Source organism: Semicossyphus pulcher, unplaced genomic scaffold (genome assembly GCF_022749685.1).
Source record: "Semicossyphus pulcher isolate SPU_LCO1_2020_fin unplaced genomic scaffold, fSemPul1.0.p SCAF_20, whole genome shotgun sequence".
Lineage (NCBI taxonomy): Eukaryota > Metazoa > Chordata > Actinopteri > Labriformes > Labridae > Semicossyphus > Semicossyphus pulcher.
The window spans coordinates 17,287,501-17,300,000 of NW_027211694.1; the positions used below are offsets into that span (position 1 = coordinate 17,287,501).

At 45.8% G+C, this 12,500-nt stretch overlaps 7 non-coding genes across 7 annotated transcripts; 2 read left to right on the forward strand and 5 right to left on the reverse strand.

Annotated features, from left to right (window-relative positions):
- Positions 1-413: 413 nt before the first annotated feature.
- trnaq-cug (transfer RNA glutamine (anticodon CUG)) lies at positions 414-485 on the reverse strand. The gene has a single exon. It is a non-coding gene; the product is annotated as a tRNA-Gln (tRNA).
- Positions 486-888: 403 nt separating this feature from the next.
- On the reverse strand, positions 889-971 carry trnal-cag (transfer RNA leucine (anticodon CAG)). Its single transcript has one exon. It is a non-coding gene; the product is annotated as a tRNA-Leu (tRNA).
- Positions 972-1,574: 603 nt separating this feature from the next.
- Positions 1,575-1,646, forward strand: trnaq-uug (transfer RNA glutamine (anticodon UUG)). The gene has a single exon. It is a non-coding gene; the product is annotated as a tRNA-Gln (tRNA).
- Positions 1,647-2,392: 746 nt separating this feature from the next.
- Positions 2,393-2,464, reverse strand: trnaq-cug (transfer RNA glutamine (anticodon CUG)). The gene has a single exon. It is a non-coding gene; the product is annotated as a tRNA-Gln (tRNA).
- Positions 2,465-2,867: 403 nt separating this feature from the next.
- Positions 2,868-2,950, reverse strand: trnal-cag (transfer RNA leucine (anticodon CAG)). The gene has a single exon. It is a non-coding gene; the product is annotated as a tRNA-Leu (tRNA).
- A 603-nt stretch (positions 2,951-3,553) lies between these two features.
- On the forward strand, positions 3,554-3,625 carry trnaq-uug (transfer RNA glutamine (anticodon UUG)). Its single transcript has one exon. It is a non-coding gene; the product is annotated as a tRNA-Gln (tRNA).
- Positions 3,626-4,371: 746 nt separating this feature from the next.
- trnaq-cug (transfer RNA glutamine (anticodon CUG)) lies at positions 4,372-4,443 on the reverse strand. Its single transcript has one exon. It is a non-coding gene; the product is annotated as a tRNA-Gln (tRNA).
- Between the last annotated feature and the right edge of the window lie 8,057 nt (positions 4,444-12,500).

Consider the following 12,500-nt stretch of genomic DNA (forward strand, 5'->3'; position numbering starts at 1 on the left):
ATCCTTCAGGAGGATTGAATGACTACATGACCCCTCAGGTCTCACTGGCGCCTGTAACATCATAAGCACAATCTGTCAGAAGTGGGATTCGAACCCACGCCTCCAGAGGAGACTGCGACCTAAAGCGCCTTAGACCGCTCGGCCATCCTGACAATGTGTGCCTTAGTTATCTAGGCTTGGGACGTCAAAATAATGATTAATAAAAACATTTTAACAAGTCAAAGTGGGTATATACTTGAGGGGGGACGGCTGGGGGTGATTGAGGCAGTATATTTCTGTTCAAAATGTACCAAACAAACATTAACACTACGTAGCTGTGAGAAGTGGGTGATCTAACTACTTGCAAGAGTTGCGTGAATTTTATAATCCTTGTTGCTTGGCCTGCCTTGGACTTGCCATGCCACTTCAAAACCAGGTCCCACCGAGATTTGAACTCGGATCGCTGGATTCAGAGTCCAGAGTGCTAACCATTACACCATGGAACCACTGCATTCCTTCTAGAGTGAGTAGGGAAACATTTTCTTACATGCCATCATCATGTATAGATGTTAAAGGGCAGAGAATAGGACATAGAAGGCATCAAGAAAGAACAGCCAAACATACGATACCGTGAAAAAGAAACCTTTACTTGCTGAGCTAAAACAGTAAACAACTGCCAAGAACAGTATTGTTAATTGCATGCTCAGAGCCACATAGGCATAAAGCTGTGGTCCAGCATTTGGAGACAGCCTACTTCTTAGGACTTCCTACTTCTGTCTGAACACAGAGTATGGAATGCCGAAGCTGTCCTCTGAGCACGGTATTTACTTGTCATTTTGTCTCCTGACATGCTAAGTGTTCTATCCCAACATCATGTTACAGACAACAGTTGCAGGGAAAAGCACAATCTGTCAGAAGTGGGATTCGAACCCACGCCTCCAGGGGAGACTGCGACCTGAACGCAGCGCCTTAGACCGCTCGGCCATCCTGACAATGTGTTTCTTAGTTATCTAGGCTTGCGACACCAAAATAATGATTAATAAAAACATTTTCACAGAAAACTGGGTGATCAAACTACTTGCGACAGACTGTCATCTTGGTCTGATTGCCAACAATCAATTGGCACCTTTCCAATAGTTTGGTACCGTCATATCAATACTTGATGTCTCCCAAAGTCAGGTCCCTTTGAGATTTCAGCTCAGATTGCAGGATTACAAGTCCAGGCTGCTAGCTATTTTACCACGGAACCACAGGTAGAATGCTTGCTGCAGGACCATGGCATCACTTGTTTTAGTGGTGAGGAAGTTGAATGGTAGGCAACACCAGTTGTTCACTGCAGTTTATGACAATATCAGGTTAAGGTGGGTGACTTTCCCTATGTGTACAACTTGCATGCTTATTAATCCTTTGAGTTTCATACTGATTTTCTTGTTTGCCTGTGCAGCATTAGCTTGCTATGCCTGGTTTGTGTCTGCTCGTTTGTGCTCACTTTGAATTTAGCTAAGTTTTGTAAAAGAAAATGCGCCTACAACTTACAGCATGGGCTGATATCAAATCAGAAACTGTTTCCCAACTTCCTGCTAGTACTTCAAACTGGTTCCATGGTGTAATGGTTAGCACTCTGGACTTTGAATCCAGTGATCCGAGTTCAAATCTCGGTGGAGCCTAGTTGTATGTTATAGAGCTACTGTGTGTTTGTAGTGGCCCTTAGCCTGGTTTCAGTGTAGCTGTGATACCGAAAATCGCAGTCTTTATTCAATTTTGAACAAACAACTTTGGAGTGATTTTCTGCTGCTCAAGACTGTCTAAAAATGACTTCTTACTGCGTGTACTGGCCTCTTAATAATGAGGTGTGCAAACTCTAGTATAGGCAGCAATCTTAGTGAAACTACATTTTTATGCTTTCCACTAGACAGAATTCAAAACATTAGTCATCCATCTGACTCAAAACCATTGCACTCTTAATGACCTGGTTGCTACTGTCATGTTTGGAGTATGGGATCCTTCAGGAGGATTGAATGACTACATGACCCCTCAGGTCTCACTGGCGCCTGTAACATCATAAGCACAATCTGTCAGAAGTGGGATTCGAACCCACGCCTCCAGAGGAGACTGCGACCTAAAGCGCCTTAGACCGCTCGGCCATCCTGACAATGTGTGCCTTAGTTATCTAGGCTTGGGACGTCAAAATAATGATTAATAAAAACATTTTAACAAGTCAAAGTGGGTATATACTTGAGGGGGGACGGCTGGGGGTGATTGAGGCAGTATATTTCTGTTCAAAATGTACCAAACAAACATTAACACTACGTAGCTGTGAGAAGTGGGTGATCTAACTACTTGCAAGAGTTGCGTGAATTTTATAATCCTTGTTGCTTGGCCTGCCTTGGACTTGCCATGCCACTTCAAAACCAGGTCCCACCGAGATTTGAACTCGGATCGCTGGATTCAGAGTCCAGAGTGCTAACCATTACACCATGGAACCACTGCATTCCTTCTAGAGTGAGTAGGGAAACATTTTCTTACATGCCATCATCATGTATAGATGTTAAAGGGCAGAGAATAGGACATAGAAGGCATCAAGAAAGAACAGCCAAACATACGATACCGTGAAAAAGAAACCTTTACTTGCTGAGCTAAAACAGTAAACAACTGCCAAGAACAGTATTGTTAATTGCATGCTCAGAGCCACATAGGCATAAAGCTGTGGTCCAGCATTTGGAGACAGCCTACTTCTTAGGACTTCCTACTTCTGTCTGAACACAGAGTATGGAATGCCGAAGCTGTCCTCTGAGCACGGTATTTACTTGTCATTTTGTCTCCTGACATGCTAAGTGTTCTATCCCAACATCATGTTACAGACAACAGTTGCAGGGAAAAGCACAATCTGTCAGAAGTGGGATTCGAACCCACGCCTCCAGGGGAGACTGCGACCTGAACGCAGCGCCTTAGACCGCTCGGCCATCCTGACAATGTGTTTCTTAGTTATCTAGGCTTGCGACACCAAAATAATGATTAATAAAAACATTTTCACAGAAAACTGGGTGATCAAACTACTTGCGACAGACTGTCATCTTGGTCTGATTGCCAACAATCAATTGGCACCTTTCCAATAGTTTGGTACCGTCATATCAATACTTGATGTCTCCCAAAGTCAGGTCCCTTTGAGATTTCAGCTCAGATTGCAGGATTACAAGTCCAGGCTGCTAGCTATTTTACCACGGAACCACAGGTAGAATGCTTGCTGCAGGACCATGGCATCACTTGTTTTAGTGGTGAGGAAGTTGAATGGTAGGCAACACCAGTTGTTCACTGCAGTTTATGACAATATCAGGTTAAGGTGGGTGACTTTCCCTATGTGTACAACTTGCATGCTTATTAATCCTTTGAGTTTCATACTGATTTTCTTGTTTGCCTGTGCAGCATTAGCTTGCTATGCCTGGTTTGTGTCTGCTCGTTTGTGCTCACTTTGAATTTAGCTAAGTTTTGTAAAAGAAAATGCGCCTACAACTTACAGCATGGGCTGATATCAAATCAGAAACTGTTTCCCAACTTCCTGCTAGTACTTCAAACTGGTTCCATGGTGTAATGGTTAGCACTCTGGACTTTGAATCCAGTGATCCGAGTTCAAATCTCGGTGGAGCCTAGTTGTATGTTATAGAGCTACTGTGTGTTTGTAGTGGCCCTTAGCCTGGTTTCAGTGTAGCTGTGATACCGAAAATCGCAGTCTTTATTCAATTTTGAACAAACAACTTTGGAGTGATTTTCTGCTGCTCAAGACTGTCTAAAAATGACTTCTTACTGCGTGTACTGGCCTCTTAATAATAAGGTGTGCAAACTCTAGTATAGGCAGCAATCTTAGTGAAACTACATTTTTATGCTTTCCACTAGACAGAATTCAAAACATTAGTCATCCATCTGACTCAAAACCATTGCACTCTTAATGACCTGGTTGCTACTGTCATGTTTGGAGTATGGGATCCTTCAGGAGGATTGAATGACTACATGACCCCTCAGGTCTCACTGGCGCCTGTAACATCATAAGCACAATCTGTCAGAAGTGGGATTCGAACCCACGCCTCCAGAGGAGACTGCGACCTAAAGCGCCTTAGACCGCTCGGCCATCCTGACAATGTGTGCCTTAGTTATCTAGGCTTGGGACGTCAAAATAATGATTAATAAAAACATTTTAACAAGTCAAAGTGGGTATATACTTGAGGGGGGACGGCTGGGGGTGATTGAGGCAGTATATTTCTGTTCAAAATGTACCAAACAAACATTAACACTACGTAGCTGTGAGAAGTGGGTGATCTAACTACTTGCAAGAGTTGCGTGAATTTTATAATCCTTGTTGCTTGGCCTGCCTTGGACTTGCCATGCCACTTCAAAACCAGGTCCCACTGAGATTTGAACTCGGATCGCTGGATTCAGAGTCCAGAGTGCTAACCATTACACCATGGAACCACTGCATTCCTTCTAGAGTGAGTAGGGAAACATTTTCTTACATGCCATCATCATGTATAGATGTTAAAGGGCAGAGAATAGGACATAGAAGGCATCAAGAAAGAACAGCCAAACATACGATACCGTGAAAAAGAAACCTTTACTTGCTGAGCTAAAACAGTAAACAACTGCCAAGAACAGTATTGTTAATTGCATGCTCAGAGCCACATAGGCATAAAGCTGTGGTCCAGCATTTGGAGACAGCCTACTTCTTAGGACTTCCTACTTCTGTCTGAACACAGAGTATGGAATGCCGAAGCTGTCCTCTGAGCACGGTATTTACTTGTCATTTTGTCTCCTGACATGCTAAGTGTTCTATCCCAACATCATGTTACAGACAACAGTTGCAGGGAAAAGCACAATCTGTCAGAAGTGGGATTCGAACCCACGCCTCCAGGGGAGACTGCGACCTGAACGCCAGCAGCCGCCGGAGAGTCCGTCCAACATTTCACAATGTTGGAGGATGACGGCCAATCAAATCCACGGGTCCAACATTCTCCCACCAATCACCTTCGCCCAGCTCCAACATTTGACCAATCACGACGGAGAAATGTTGGACGGAGCCGAGCAAAAGCCGAGCGAAGGCGAGAACGGCGAGAATACTTGCGGGAGTTTTGAAGCGAGCGACATCGACAGTGACAACAGAAGTCGGACAACGAGTGAAATGGCGAGTATTTACACATTTATTACACTGCTGTACACGATCAAACTTTATATAAAAAAGTAATTTCACCTGTTGTGTTAAATTATATGACCGACATTTAGCTTTTTGTCGCGTTTGCTGACGTTCGTGTTACCGATGAATGAATGAATGAATGAATGAATGAATGGGGCTTTTGGATAACGTAAGTTTATACATGACTTTGAAGCAGAATATTTCAACCAAATCCTTTAAATTCACATATATAAACAAATGTATTTTCGGGTTGTCGAATACGAATACGTGCTTTTATCACCACTTTTAAACGTTAGCTTTGCTAACTTGAATTTGCCTCTTAAGCCCATTCACAAGACTAGTGCTAGTGTTTTTCATGCGATAAACACTCGTTTTTATCGCGGGAGGTATACTTTAACTGTGTCCATTTAGTGTTACATGTATCCCTTACACGATCAAAGTCATGCATTGTTTGCCAAGGGAAGTGCATTGTCAGGGTGGGGGTGGGGTGGTCCTAGTGGGAACCTGAACTCGCAGTGTCGTGCGGTTTTTCGCACTTCTGAGAAGCTGACTCGTTCAAACTTCATTCTGTTTTAATAAGGTTATTCAAACTGAGAAGGCATTAACTTTCTAATTCATGATATTTCCCGCAACATGCTATAAGAATATATATTTATAATATAAATCAGGTTAATTCTACAGCTGAGTTACAAACACTGATGCAATCAAAGCCTAGTTGGCTTTGGTTGTCACGGTCAAGCTTTCATGTTCCAGTATTCACGTTGTTTTCATTCATTAAAAATGTGTCACCAAAGGCAAAATCTTCCCACAAGGCGATGGCGGACTCAGAGTGGATGTCCCGCCTGAGGAAGTTTGCCAGCACTGGGACCTGGCCTGCAGGTGAAGGAAACAGGCCAGCTCCCAGGCAGAAGAAGTGGTATGCCCTCTATCAGACGGTATGAGTATATTCAGTATATTCACTGAACAGTATATTGTATTCACTACACAAATGAAAGTCAGTGATTTAATCTGTGGTTTATTCAATCAAATGTGCAACTGTTATTTTTAGATCGAGAAATGTCCAATGCAGAGACCAGGACAGAGGTCTTTGTTCGGTCAAGAGAGGCAGTGTGTGTGTAAATTTCACACGCAGAAGGTAACACGGGTCAATTTAATACTCAAGTTGTGTGTGTGTGTGTGTATTAGTATGTGTATGTGTGTAATTTGTGATTTTTGTGATTACTCTGCCATGCAGCCACAGACTGCAGCAGCAGCAGCAACAGCAGGTCCTGTCCAGGGCACTGTGGGGCCACACAGTACTACAGCAGCAGCAGCAGCAGGTCCTGTCCAGGGCACTGTGGGGCCACACAGTACTACAGCAGCAGCAGCAGGTCCTGTCCAGGGCACCGTGGGGCCACAGACTGCAGCAGCAGCAGCAGCAGCAGCAGCAGGTCCTGTCCAGGGCACTGTGGGGCCACACAGTACTACAGCAGCAGCAGCAGCAGGTCCTGTCCAGGGCACCGTGGGGCCACAGACTGCAGCAGTAGGACAGCAGGGTGCAGCCGTGGGACAAGCGACAGCCGGCCATAAACAGCGACCATTATTGAATTTGTCAATGGTATTTGTGACACTCATAACTTGACGATGAATATTTTCTTCACTAAATGATAGTTAGACAACAAAGTCCTCTCATGACACCGACCTCTGCTTTATTTCCTTTCAGTTTACTAAGCCAAGATTTGGTGGCGCTCATGTTGCTGCTGCAAAGCCAAATCTGAGCAGAGCCAGAAAAGCAACAGAGGTAAATGGAGATCACATTGACACTGTTCAAATTTAAGTTTATTTGTACAAGTTACTTAGATTGAATTCTTTACAGACCCAAGTCACCAGCCCCACAGAAGCAAGCACCAGTTCCTCAGCCAGCATTGCTGTCTCAGTAAGTAACGATATAACTCTCCAGTCAAACACAGTTAAAAGTATATATATTTCTGGCCATATTTTTCTCAAGATTATTAGGAGTATTAAAAAACAACACTCAAATCAGAAATGACATCTGAAAGCTAAATAATAGTGTTTCATGTAGAGCGGCTATATGAAATAACAACTTCCTTTCCACGCCTTTACAGGCTCCAGACCCTGTGACAGTTGCTCCGGGTCCAGTGCCTGTCCTCAGCACCACAGCAGCGTGTGCCACCGTCACAGTAAGTAACATAACATTTAATATCATTCTGCGTAGAGCATAATCAGTCTTCTACCAGTATTAAGTGTGTTTATGCATTGTGTTTTTGTTATCACTAAGGCTGCGCAACCCAGGACAGAGACATCACCTCAGCTGCCCCGTTTGTGGTCAGAGGGTTTGCCACCTGAAGACCACAAATGGATTGAGAAGTATGTTCTGAAGGTGGGGCCCAGGGGAAAACTAGAGCTTCAAAACAACCTGAAGCTCTGGTACTATCCACCACAGCCAAGTCAGCTGTACCACCAGGCTCCTGCTCCCGACCGCTTTTTCGCCCACCCACTTCTTGTCTGGATGCCCTACAAATTGTGGAAGGTGAAAGTGGCCTGTCCCAACCCTGCGTGTGGAGGGCATCAACTGACAGGAGCGGGGCTGCACAAGAGGGCACGGCGGGTCCTGGACGTGGACAGGATCTACAACATGGTGACAGAGACTCTAACCTGCACCAAATGTAGAGCCAACCATGTGTCGTGGAGTCAGACTGTCCTAAAACAACTGGACTTGGCACACAGGTCGGAGTTTCGGGTCATCCTGACACAAAAGTGAGTAATACCTCCTGTGTCTCTTGCCTTGTCAAATAGAATAATGTAAACATTTTTACTGACATGTCTGTCTGTGACCCAGGTTTGCGTGTGACATCCGGGTGATCCGATTTCTGCGGGAGAGAGGCCTGGGGAACAGCCCCACACGGGTCTTGAAGCAGCTGAGGGAGAACCACACGGAGGAATGGCTTCACCGCGTGGCGAGGTACACCACAGAGTGTGTGGACTTCCTCCAGCGGCCCGGACTGCTGCCCATGGCATTCCCTGAGCCTCCAGAGCCCGCTGTGGTGCCGAGCTATAAGTGGCTCCTGTCCGTTTACAGCCAGGACATTTTGACGAGGCTGGAGGACATCAAGGCCAGAATTACATCCATCTATGGCACCATACTCAAGATGGATTCCACCAAAAAGGTGAAACAATATTCTTTGCTTCAAAAAATAGGCCACATATTTTGTTAATTATGAATGCACTATCTATAACAGTGTACACCAGCTTATCATATAATGTGATTGCATAATTATACTTGAAATTGTGTGTACTAATACCAACTTTATGTATATACAGTATGTATACATGTTTTATGAACATGCATGCCTGTTTTTCAGTATTTCTGAATAATGTTCACGGAGGCCCTATACATTTTGTGTGCTTCAGATCACCAAGAAGCTGGCCGGAACAGCCAAGGGCACAGCACTCTGGCTCACCTCCGTGGGAAATGAGTATGGTCAGATACTCATAAGTGTGCTGACCGCTCAGGAGGGAGCTGGCCTGGACATGATGGCAGCGGATCTGGTCAGAAGATACCGGCAGGCAGGTGTGGATCCCCCTGTCATGCTGTATGTGGACTGTGGCTGCTGTGCCGAGGGGGCGGAGACAAAGTTGAAGGCCAGATTCAGCGGGTGGCCGGACCTGATCGTAAGGCTGGATATCTGGCACTTCATGCGCCGTCTTGCCCTGGGATGCGCGACAGACGCTCATCAGCTGTACCCAGCCTTCATGTCGCGCGTATCGGCGTGCGTATTTGAGTGGGACGCAGCTGATTTGGCTCTGTTGCGTGAAGCAAAAAGACAGCAGCTTCAGTCACAGGGCCTGCCGTGTCTAACGGATGGTGACATCAGCAGACACCTGTCCAGGCAGGAGCTGGCTCTCCACTGCCGGAGGAGGACCCGTGGTGAGGAGACGACCACGAAGCTGCTGGAGGAGCTGCTGAAGGGGCTGATGGGGACCAGTGGGAACGACTCCCTTGGTGTTCCACTGTTTGACCGGCAGAGGATGGAGCACATCTGGCAGGTCCAGAAAAAGCACATCAAGTGCATCCAGGACCTGCCAGGTGTTGCTTTATACACCAAAACAGGGGAGCTCACAAAGGGAGGTCTGCGGCTACCCACTTACAGATGTGCCAGAGGCTCCACATCCTTGGAGTCTTTTCATCTCCACCTGAACCGCTTCATACCAGGTTTGTGTCTTTCAGACATGTTGGTTCATGTGCTGTATAATCCAAGAATATATAATAATTTAATATTTGATAATGTCCTTCTAGGTACCAGTGCCAACAGCCTGAATTTTCAGGCATACCTGCTGGAGGGACTCCATAGGTGGAACCAGGACCGTGGTAGTGCTGCCCTGTCTACTGGACCGTCACCTTTACGCAGCTACTCGGGTGACCTGCTTCACTGCGTGAACAAGCACTACGAGAAGCTGTTTGGCAAGAAGGTGGCACCAGAGTTCTGTGCACCCTCACGTTACACTGGTAAGCATTTGTGAACACAGTGGTATTTAACTCGGCTTTAAAATCCTTTATTAACACTGAAAAATGATTCACTTTACTTTTACAATTATTTCAGGAGAGCTCATAGGGCTGCAGTACCTGTTCCGGCAGACCGGTCAGGCACTGCAGGATATGCACCCTGACTCAGAGGAGACTGCTGACATGATTGAGCAGCATGGGGATGATGTGGAGACGGATGAGGGTTTCGCTGACATCCCAGATGACCCCACAGTGGCTGACCTGGAGGTCCCTCAGGTTGCAGTCTCTGTCATTCCTGGTCCCTCATCCAGTCTGGCATCCACCGTCTCCGCCCTGGCGATCACCACATCTGGCCCGGCTCCCGGCACATCCACCATGGCTATTGGTATGGTTGGACAGCTATTCAAAATACTAGCGAAATTTCAATATGAGCGAGTGCAATATCCAAATAGCAGAAACTGCAATATTTGATTAAAGAATGTGAGAAAACAGCATTAAAATGATGAATCATGAATCATATTGCAATTGTAATATCCGTAATATCTACACAAAATAATCTTGTTGTGCTTTTTCTTATAATTTCCTGCAGCCCAACCTCCTGGAATATCAGCCCTGGCTCCTGGAACATCGGCCCTTTCTCCTGGGATGTCTCCCTTGACCTCCGGCGCATCCATCCTGCCCTCTACTTCGTCCGCTGAGGCTGGAGTGGATATGCAGGCTGAAGATGAAGATGTGGTAAGTGTCTGTCTGATCAGTTAGTATAGATATGAGCCCAACTCTGGATGATGGATGAAGTTTGTAAGATTTGCTATTTTCTTATTTGCACAGGCTGTTGATGACCAGAATGTTCCGGGGTACCAGCACGTGGACAGACTGGCTGAGTACCTGGTGAAGCTTCGGGAGCAGACCTCTCTCTGTCTCACCAACCAGCAGGCAGGGGCGATCACAGCACTGTGGGAGAAGCTGGATGACGGTGACAAGCAGCGGGTGATATATGCAGCACGACACCAGGATAGACTTTTGAGTGGACGGTTCAGGACACCGAAGAAGCCCTCAAGAACTCCTGGTGTGGAGAGCACCACCCGTTGCATATTAGGTGCAAGTAGTGCACCTGCCCAGTGGCCTGACTGCTGTCGGTTGGTGGAGAACATTTTTATCAGACTCTGCGACATCTACCCAAGCCCAGTGAGGAAAGGCAAGGGGGCTGACTCCAGGTGGTCCTTAATTCTAAGGGACTACCGTAAGATCCGGCAGCTTGTTGTGGGCAACTCTGTGGTGATGCAGGGTTCCGAGATTCAGCTGGTAGAGGTGAACCAGAATACCCTCATCCAGTGGCACAACAGCAGGCAGAAGAAGCAGGAGCTCTCTGTCCTTCTTCAGGGTACTGCGTTGCCTCCAGCCCTCCCTGAGTCTGAGGAGCCTCTTCAGGAGGCAAGACAACTCCCTGCTGAGCCCAGGTCAGCTCGAGAGGAGCACCAGTACCTGCTGCCGGAGAGCACAGCAGGTCAAGCGAAACAAAGGCCGACAGCCTCTAGCCTGCCTCCACGCCCCATCATGCCAAAGGGGCCAGTAAAGAGGCTTTTGGTCGTCCCACCCCCAGCACCTCAGACCGCCACGGCAACGGGACTAATTCTGTTACCAGTAGTCCTCCCTGCGCCAGTTCAGGGCACCAGCCCACAAACAGCTGATCCCAACACCACAGCAGAGGCTGGACCTGCACCAAAAAGGCCCTACAGAAGAACAGTAGAGGCAAATACGTGTAAAAGGTGTGGCCAGTTCCGCACGGCTGAGACTGGACACAGCCAGTACCGTGGCAGAGTGTATTGCCCTGCATTTGACACTCTGACTAAACAGCAGTGGTTGGAGGAAATGAGAAAAAAATTCTCTAAATGATATGTATATATGTATATATTGTAAATAAATATTTTTTTGTAAATAATAGTTAAATTGTAAATAGTTTGAAATATTCTTTGTTGAAGTATTAATATATTATCCTGTTTACTGTGAATAGTTAGTTATAGTTGTGTGATAACTCAATATTTCTATGTTTGAAAAAGAAAAGTTATATTTATTGTAAATATTTGATAGTGCTAATTCACAATTGTATTGTAAAGTTTAGGTTAGGTGTTACTTAAATGTTGTTTATTTAAGTATGGATAATGTTTACTGTAAATAGTTATTTTTCTTTTGATTATTTATTATATTTGTTGCACTTTTTGTAGTCTGTCCTAATTAAATCTTCTAATCTATTTAAATCTCTTGTTGTTTCTTCTTTCCATGAACAAACAAAGCTGGTGTACACAAGAGGTAAAAGTGTTTTTAATGATGATAATGATAACATTCAATGACAGTAACATGGTATGTTTTTTATTTTATTTTTTTACACAGGAAAAGATTACAAGGCAACAGTTCAGTTGTTACAGTTTTTATTACAGTGTTGTGCAGCACATCAACAGCATGTTTCTGCTGTGGGGGCCCTGTCAGCGCCCAAGCTGGGGAACACCCCCATCTCCGGAGGAGGTAATGTCCAAATAAGGCAATGTGCGTCACGGAGCGACTCCCCTCCAAGGTTCGTGGGTTCGAATCCCGGCCGCGGTGTGTCAAAAGCACTTGAACGCATCAAAAGTTTGCAAATTGCGACCAGGCGGCCCGAAATGCCTTATAAATGCGCAATTTTTCCCTTCTTTCCTCTTTTTCTCCCTTTTTTTCCCTTCCCCCTTTCCCCCCCTTCTTCCCCCTCTTTGACGGACGATTGTTCCCCAGCTTGAACGCAGCGCCTTAGACCGCTCGGCCATCCTGACAATGTGTTTCTTAGTTATCTAGGCTTGCGACACCAAA